The sequence below is a fragment of the Gobio gobio genome (genome assembly GCF_949357685.1).
Source record: "Gobio gobio genome assembly, chromosome: 2".
Classification (NCBI taxonomy): domain Eukaryota; kingdom Metazoa; phylum Chordata; class Actinopteri; order Cypriniformes; family Gobionidae; genus Gobio; species Gobio gobio.
Window position 1 is genome coordinate 21,818,955 of NC_137098.1, and position 9,542 is coordinate 21,828,496.

The 9,542-nt window shown below is 40.9% G+C and overlaps 2 long non-coding RNA genes across 2 annotated transcripts; both read right to left on the reverse strand.

Annotated features, from left to right (window-relative positions):
• Window positions 1–504: 504 nt before the first annotated feature.
• On the reverse strand, window positions 505–1,229 carry LOC307139788. The gene is made up of 3 exons (XR_013818168.1): window positions 1,034–1,229; window positions 706–865; window positions 505–605 (listed from the first exon to the last, which is right to left on the reverse strand). It is a non-coding gene; the product is annotated as an uncharacterized lncRNA (long non-coding RNA).
• A 158-nt stretch (window positions 1,230–1,387) lies between these two features.
• Window positions 1,388–2,479, reverse strand: LOC307139782. Its single transcript, XR_013818165.1, has 4 exons — window positions 2,434–2,479; window positions 1,774–1,847; window positions 1,556–1,603; window positions 1,388–1,472 (listed from the first exon to the last, which is right to left on the reverse strand). It is a non-coding gene; the product is annotated as an uncharacterized lncRNA (long non-coding RNA).
• Window positions 2,480–9,542: the final 7,063 nt, after the last annotated feature.

The following is a 9,542-nucleotide window of genomic DNA, read 5'->3' on the forward strand; positions in this document are numbered from 1 at the left end:
AATAATGAGGATATTTGGTACCAAAGAATGTGCAGGACACCAAATAAATCGAGGTATAACATCACATTTAACAAGCCATTTCTAACAATAGGATAAATGGTAATAATTTAGAGTAAAGCTCTGGAGAAGAATAGAACAGTAGTAGAACAGACCATTATAACAAGCCTGACTATGGGTTCTCTGGTTTTCCCCGACCTCCAGAATGAGGCAGCGCAAATTGGCTTATCTTCAGTGATTTCTTGTGCGCCTATATAAAGGACAAACAACCTCGCCATCCCATATCCATCCAAGGAGCTGCCTTCAAGGCAGGGTCACAGGGAATAAAAAAAAAAGTAATTTCCACAGTGAACAGTGTGGATTGGGTAAGTGTAGCCTGAAACTTCTGGCTTCTTTAGGGGTCTTGATGTTACTGACTGCAGGATAAAGAATGGGTTCCAGGTGCCAGTAGTCAGCCTAGGTGTAAGAGGTCGGCTGTGGGTCCCTCTCAGCTGTGCGGCGTCTTTTTCCGCCTTCACGATCAGATGTTCCTTTCAGGTAACGCATAACGTTAACCTGGACCGCCTCATCAGTGGCATCCTGGGTTGCCGGGTTCTTCCGGATGGCTCCTGTAGAAAATACAGATCTGTCATTCCATTTGAATGGCATAAGGCCACACACATCTACTTAAATATATAACAAATTTATATATTTTTATATATATATTACTTTGAACAATGGTCTTCAGGAACATGTCTCTAAAACATGCTTTATCCCCTACACCAGTCCAGGTTGTATTAATGGAAAGGTGATTAGAGAAGATACTCTGAAGCATTCGCCACACGGTTGTTTTTAGGTCCCTCCCACATTTGATTGCCAAAAACCGAAGCTGAAAATACAAAAAAGTGTTACAAATTACATATCTCTGAAGCTTCTCATACATAAATATAAAGATGTGACAGGCTGTGGATTCAGACTGTAGAATATGCAGTGTACAATCTTAAATTTTACTTTTTAGATTACCCTACAGCATTATAAACAAAATCAGCACACTTACTGGAGCTCTTTATCCTGCCTCAAACTGTTGTCAAGCAACGCCAAATGGGTTGTCGAGGGGGAGTAACAGACCCCCTGGCAGGGAGAACTCTCCAAAAGACACATTGGCACTGAAATGTTGCCGCATAGTGTCCATTTTGTTGTCCATGCTACGCACAACATCGCCAAACTCTCCAAGACGTCGCAGCATTAGTGTCTGATCTGCACCTACAGGGGTTCACCGAATAAAAGAATAAAGCAGTCAGTCCTGGTCCCTCAACTACTAAACTATGACATTTACAACTAGGTCTACTACATGTACAGGTGGCCCCAGTGGGAATTAAACCAACAACCACAGGTGTTGTTTGCAAGTTGTACCTGATTGCCCAGTACGAGCAAACGTCATCAACATTGTTTCACTTGCTTCACCTGCTCTTGAAGTGAGCCGCTGCCATCCGAAGCTACAAAATGAAAGGCATTTGGTAATTTTGGACCTACATCACAGTCAAAGAAGTAAAATTTAAGAAAGAGTGCATGTTCTCACCTGCTCGTGCATTGCTTTCCCTCAGGGCTTGGTTCTCATTCTGGAAATCTACATAAAAAAAAAATATATATATAAATAAAACAACAACTAAAGGCACAATTTTCCATACTGTTTAAGTTTCCAACAGCTGCAATTTCCTGTTTGTCCATCTCAACTCCTTTCAATATTCTTCTCCTTATAGCCCAGTAACTAGACATTGTGACTAACAATTTATTTACCTTGAAAGCCGAAACGATTGTCCAACAGTAGGTCTCTTGGATGAAGATAACCGATTGTGCTCTGGTCAAGGTATCTGCAAGAAAATGTGAACAAAACCGCATTGTTAACGTTATATACAGAATATACAGTAGCTATGCTGTGGGGGGGGGGGGAACTGGTCAGCCAAATGTGGAACAGTAAAATGTATTCATTCAGTGTAGTGATTCAAGTAAACTGCATTGTCCTCAAACATAAAAAGTACAGCAGTTCAGAGAAATAACTCATAAATCACCTTAAATGCTAGAAGAACAGTAGCAACACAGCACATGTTAGCTAACACTTGCTAAAACTGACCTAGCAGCATGCTTGTTCGGACTAACAAAATTTAAATAACCTATATACATCATTCTGTTTTGTTAGAAAACACCAAAAGTTAAACTTAAGTCTTTCTAGATGTAAAGCTTTGGCTAATTTACCTACAGTAGCTAGATACATTTTAACATGTAGAACATGCTTGAACTCAGTGTGTAAAAAAGGCGAAACAGCACGTGTTAGCACTGTGTATTGTGCTCTAGACTAGCAGCGTGCGTGTCGGCACAAACAAATTAAAACAACCTACCGGTATATACATCAAAAATGAACATAATATTGTGTTACACAAAAAGGAAACATGTACTTACTTAAACGCTCGTAGTCGAGGATATTTTCTGATCTCCTCTCTTCAAAAATACTAAAACCGTGTGATGAGTTGCCGGCCGCTGTTGGTAAATCTGTTTCATATGTTTTTCCGGTTTGTCTTCCGTCTTTTTTAGGTATACTGCCCCTCTCGGCCGGTGGAGGTACTTCTCTGTTTGGTTTGGTTTTATTTTTATTTAAATTAGTACATTTATAGACAAGTACAATACAAAAAGTACAATGAGAGAAAAATAAAAATAATAAAGCATTGTGGTACAGTTCCGAATATGTAGAACAAAGAATAACAACAAATGTAACAATGTATATAAAATAAATAATAAAAATAAGAATTCTGAGATAGAAAATACTTTATAATATTAAGGCAGTCACATGAAATTGAAAAGCTTTCAGGTTTCTGTTTTTGTAAGCTTTTTGTTTTGCGACCTCATGTTTGAAAGGGTTTCAAAGTATATTGTAAAAATCAGCTTCATAAAAGGTAATATTAGAGGGCTTCTTTTGAGTTATTCTTGTCTTATGAATGTAGAATTTTTCCTAAATAATTAATAATATATTTTTGTTTTTCAGAAAAATATGGGTTTTGAAAACAAAGTAAAATGTCATGAAGTTCTAAGTTCAAATTTTTTGTCATGTCTATTTTAAAGTCAGTCCAAAAAGAAATAGAAAAAGGGCAATACAAAAATAAAAGTGTTCAATATCCTAAAATGAACTTTCAAACTTTCTTAACCCTCCTATTATGCTAAAAAAAAAAAAAAAAAAGTATTACATCCATTATGGGTCAAATTGACCAACACTGTTTAAACACACTCAACATGCAAATAATCAAGTGAAAATTTAAATGTAATTTCCTAAACCTAACCTTATCATGGAATCAAGAGTCAAGAATCTGTTATAAACCCTAATGGCTTTGGAGCAAAAAAAACTAATATTTGATATAATTCACATATAGGCATTGTATACAATGCGTATTAATGATTATTTTAAGCCATCTTATATTCTGGGGATAGAAAAACATATTACGATATTGCAAATTCAAAGGCAATCTCATTAAATAAATGTGAGCTTCACGTTTCAGATTCTGAGCGCTCTACGGGCTTGCACAACTATGCTTCAGAATGCACAACAATGCTTCAGTTCAGAGCAGTTTACAATCAATGAATAGTGCACAATTATGCCAAGTGAATTCTTATGAACAATGACAATGTTTTCTTTACTGTGATTTATATTGTATGTTGTACACAAGTGTAACGCTTCACACAGAGAGGCCGGATAGCTGGCCTGAATGGTTGTAGCCAAGTGTAAGCAAAAACTCACGTATCTGACATTTCACATGGGGTTTATTATCAGCGTCGATCCCACAGGCAAAGAGCAACAGAAATATAGAACGTATACATGCGATGTCAGTTCACAGCTCGCGCTCCATCTACGGACTGACCATTCATCAGCGAGTGAGTAAGAGTGTGTTCCACCTTAAAGGAGCAGTATCTAATTCTACATGTTACACAGGGCCTGGTGTGTAAAACAGTCACTCCAACTAGCCACTTTTGCGGGTCTTCTCAAAAGGCATCTGTTATAATCGCGATGCACATTATAACCAATCACACGCAATTCTGTTGAACTTTTAAATGCATGTCATAATCAGAGACGATCAGATCAGTCATCGCTGAAACGCCAGAGTTTTGTTCTCACTTAAAACTGCACTCTCATTATAAACAACAAAGCAGAGATGTGCGTGTGATGTATGTAGGAGTTTAGCTAGGAGTTGAGCGATTGACTGGTTTTGTTCTATTTCAACAGCAAAAATGGTTTTCAAACGATTATCACAACAGAACCATAGCCACCTGATGTGACTGGAGTAAAAGCTGGCTTGACCTTGGACATTATATTCGCAAATTTAGGGACCGTCTCTAAAATTACATATACACGTCTCTAACTTCAATAGTATTTCGCCACCTTGGAATTATAAGGTTCTATCTGCATTCTGACTGGTTTGGAGACATTGAGCTTTAAAGTTTTTTGCATTCCATTTGACTGTGTAGAAAGAACCTTTTTATTTTCTAAATAAAAAGTTCCAAAAAACTTAAAAACTTAAAAAACAACATCACTTAATGTAAAGAAGTTGTCACAGAATAAGAATATGTGAATAACAAAATTTTGACAAAAATGTCAGATAGAACCTTATAATTTCAAGGGGATGATTTGTAGAACTGTACAGTGTTCATCTAGGTGTCAGGTATGATGTTCAAGCCCTGGTTGTATATAGTTGTAAGACAGCATATTTTATCTCCCTCATACGAATGTGCGAGAAGCATTTTTCCGTCTAACCTTTTCTCCACTGCCACAGCAGTGCTGTTCTCTCTGCTCCCGCAGGAGCTGAGTTTCTCTGGCTAATTTCTCCACTGCCACAGCAGTGCTGTTCCCTCTGCTCCCGCGGGAGCTGAGTTTCTCTGGCTAATTTCTCCACTGCCACAGCAGTGCTGTTCCCTCTGCTCCCGCAGGAGCTGAGTTTCTCTGGCTAATTTCTCCACTGCCACAGCAGTGCTGTTCCCTCTGCTCCCACGGGAGCTGAGTTTCTCTGGCTAATTTTCTCCACTGCCACAGCAGTGCTGTTCCCTCTGCTCCCGCGGGAGCGGAGTTTCTCTGGCTAATTTCTCCACTGCCACAGCAGTGCTGTTCCCTCTGCTCCCACGGGAGCGGAGTTTTTCTGGCTAATTTCTCCTCTGCCACAGCAGTGCTGTTCCCTCTGCTCCCACGGGAGTTGAGTTTCTCTGGCTAATTTTCTCCACTGCCACAGCAGTGCTGTTCCCTCTGCTCCCGCGGGAGCTGAGTTTCTCTGGCTAATTTTCTCCACTGCCACAGCAGTGCTGTTCCCTCTGCTCCAGCAGGAGCTGAGTTTCTCTGGCTAATTTTCTCCACTGCCACAGCAGGGCTGTTCCCTCTGCTCCCGCAGGAGCTCGGGTTCTCTGGCTAATTTTCTCCACTGCCACAGCAGTGCTTTTCCCTCTTTTCCCGCGGGAGCTGAATTTCTCTGGCTAATTTCTCCACTGGAACAGCAGTGCTGTTCCTTCTGCTCCCGTAGGAGCTGAGTTTCTCTGGCTAATTTCTCCACTGCCACAGCAGGGCTGTTCCCTCTGCTGCCGCAGGAGCAAAAAAAAAAAAAAAAACACTATCCCATCTTTTCTCCTTTACCATCTAGCGAGGCTTACCCATCCAATGCAGTGAGTCTTGATCTCCTGTCGGATGCTGCAAGAGCTCTCCCGGACAGTGGCTATCTTTTCCTCTTTTTCATCTGGCGAGGCTTCCCTTTTCAATGCCTTGAGAATTGATCTCCTTTCGGACACCGCAGAGCTCTCCAGGTCTATGCCTATCTCCTCTCTTTTCTCCGTCCAGCGAGGCTTACCCGATACCGCAAGTCTTGATCTCCTTTCGGATGCTGCAAGAGCTCTCCTGGACGAACATCCATGCTTTACCTTCCACCCGTCTGCCAGCGAAGCTTACCCATCTGATACAGCGAGTCTTGATCTCCCATCAGATGTCGGCGAGAGCTTCCTGGCCGGGTGTTTCACTTCTCCTTCACCGTGCCGTTGGCCGATAGGACCCACTCACCTGACGCCAGAAACTGCTCCTGGTGGAGGCTGGGTGGGACCCCTCGGTCAGTCGTTTCTTTTTAATTGCGCCGCCCTGTCTATCGGTCAGTAGGGCTCACCCGTCTGACGCCACGAGTCTTGATCTCCTGTCAGATGCGGCCTGAGCCCTCCCGATCGGCCGTTCCAAACAACGCACCCCCCGTTCACCAGCCAGTAGGGGCCCTCTGATTGGGCGCTTTAAATTATTTTGCTCCCCTTTCTTTCGACCGGTAGGGCTTTTTCCATCTGATACAGTGAGCCTTGGCCTCCCATTGGATATCGCAAGAGCCTTCCCGATCGGTCGTTCTAAATTAGGGCTGCTCCTCATTTATCGGCCGGTAGGGCTTGTTTCTTGTCTGTTGCAGTGAGCCTAGCCCCCCTCAGACGTTCGCAAGAGCCTTCCCAATCGGTCATTTTTGAGGATGCTCCTCATTTATCAGCTGGTAGGGTTGTTTCTCGTCTGCTGCAGTGAGCCTGGCCCCCCTCAGATGTTGCAAAAGCCTTCCCGATCGGTAATTTTAACTTAAGGCTGCTCCTCGTTTATCAGCCGGTAGGGTTGTTTCTCGTCTGTTGCAGTGAGCCTGGCCCCCCTCAGATGTTGCAAGAGCCTTCCCGATCGGTAATTTTAACTTAAAGGGGTGGTTGCATGCGATTTCACTTTTTAAACTTTAGTTAGTGTGTAATGTTGCTGCTTGAGCATAAACAGTATCTGCAAAGTTACAGCGCTGAAAGTTCAATGCAAACGGAGATATTGTCTTTTAAAGTTATGGCAGTTTATTGCCTACAAAAACGGCTGGTTGGTACTACAACAAGCTTCTTCCCGGGTTGGTGACATCATAAACCATTGCTATTAACATAAATATTGCCCCCGCGAACACGCAACAAATTGGGCGAGGCCACGTCGCAGTCATTATGAAAGAGAGAGAGCTGTTGCAGAACTACAAACTACATTTGGCCATCTAAACAATCTAAGACCATTGCATTTTTCGGAGGGATGGGCTTCATAGAAGCAGGAAGCAAACGAGCCGTTATAAGGACAGTGGAGACAGCGGTGTGGAATAAAGGTAAAATATAAGAAAAATACAGCGTTTAAAAAAAAAAAGAAGTATTAAGACATGTTATACTGCGCACCATAAACACAACCAAGCCTAGAAAAAAACACGAAACCACCCCTTTAAGGCTGCTCCTCGTTTATCGGCTGGTAGGGCTTGTTTCTCGTCTGTCGCAGTGAGCCTGGCCCCCCTCAGACATGGCAAGAGCCTTCCCGATCGATCGTTCCAAATCAAGGTTGCTCCCAGTCCATCTGCCCAGTAGGGCCTGTCCGCCCGATGCCGTGAGCTGCTCCCATCAGAGGCAACACAGCCTTCCTGGTCAAGCAACCAGGCTTATCAAAATGCCAGCCCACCAATTATCTGCGTATGTGAGGGTTGTCTGGTGGCTGTCCTCTGTTCTTTGCATTTTGGGGGGTTCGGGCCAAAATTCAGAGCCCGGCGCCCTCCCCCGGACAGCACGCCAAATACGCATAATTTCGTGAAGTGATGTTTTATTAACAAATTTCGGGAGAAGCATGTTCAGATAATTAAACCTAATTAAACACAAGTGGAGCACCCTCAGATAATTAAACCTAATTAAACACGTGTGGAGCACATCAAGCTAATCGATTTAATCAACGATAAGAGGTGCACTCTAAAACCTAACAGTTGTATGTACTAAATAAAAATGAGTTCACTGCACTCAAACATTACAGAATGTTGTGTGGACACAATGACTGAAACAGAACTCAAAATGAATGAGTTATAGAACATTTCTAGTTCCCAGCATGACAATTGGATAATAATTGTATTGTTAAGTGATTAAATAAGTGATAATTGCGAATTGGTGGTGACACCTGATGATGGTAATGAGCAGAATCCCTGAAGGAAATAGAAACACAAGAACTACAACTGACTACAGCCACAGCTTTAGATGAAATCAACTGAAGATAAAAGAAGACATTAAATATCTGAAGATCTCAGCAGAGGAGGATTAAACAACTCCACAAACAGCATTACCAGCTTCACACATTACTAACCAAACTAACTTTATTTCTGTCATTTCTGATATATTGAAAATATTAGTTTTGTTTGAATTCACCATAATGGTGTTCAGTGTTTGCCTTTGTTTGGATCTTGACCCTTGACAAAACATGTCTTGCTCTGGCTGCTTTTACTGTGTTTATGAAGCACATTTGTCATGGTAAGAAAAACCAAGAGAAAATGTGATCAGCTGGTGTAGGTTGTTCTTTGCTGATGACATTAACGTTATGTTATGACTAAATTACTTTTCTCATTCAGAGTCTTATGCTCTGGTTATAAAGGTTTAATGGTTTTTTTTTTATATATATATTCTTAAAAGAACCTATGTGATTCTACAGCACAAGATCCGGGATGGTTGTGGAAATCGAACAATATGCAGGATATAAATGAATAAAATTAATGCACAGAAGGTTTTTATATATAACAGTCCTCTGACACACACAGACATCAAGAATCAGCGTATGAATCTCAACAATGGTGACAATCAAAAAAAAATCTTCAGATAAACAGATCAACTTTGAACATAAAAAAGCTACAAAAACATCAAAACAAACAAAAGTAAAAGCAAATAGTAAGAATCAAACTCACAATTCAGATGCATAATTTATTCATGCTGCAATGCATGCTGGGACCAATGAGGGAGTTTTGATTGGTGGTATCCAGCATGCACTGCAGCATGAAGCTTTTCATTGATTGTCACCATTGTTGAGATTCATACGCCGATTCTTGATATCTGTGTGTCTAAGTAATGCCATAGATTGAATCTGCATTACAACTTTAGAGCACTGCATGATTTTAAATTTTTGCATATTATTCAATTAACACAACAGTGCTGGCTCTTGTGCTGTTGAATCACGTAGGCACCATTATGAATAATACAAATATTAAGAACACAATACTGCTATAATCAGAGCATAAGATTCTGAGTGAGATCAGTGACTTAGGCCACCACATGATGATTGTACCAACATCACTGTATAGCCCTCAACACCTAATCACATTTTATCTAGGCATTTCTTACCATAATAAATGTGCTTTCTAAACACAAAGTTAAAGCAGCCAGAGGCAAAAATATTAAAGTTAAATGTTTAAGGGTCAAGAGCCCAACTAAAGAAAAGACTCATTTCCATCATGGTGACATGATGATTGAATGATCAATTACACTATTATTTTCATTAAAACAGAAATGACAGAAATAAAGTCAGTCTGGTTAGTAATGTGTGAAGCTGGTAGTGCTGTTTGTGGAGTTGTTTAATCCTCCTCTGCTGAGATTTAATGTCTTATTTTATCTAATGCTATTTCATCTAAAGCTGTGGCTTAAATTGTAGTTCTTGTGTTTCTCTTTCCTTCTGTGATTCTGCTCATTATCATCAGGTGTTCATAATTAATGCTCAA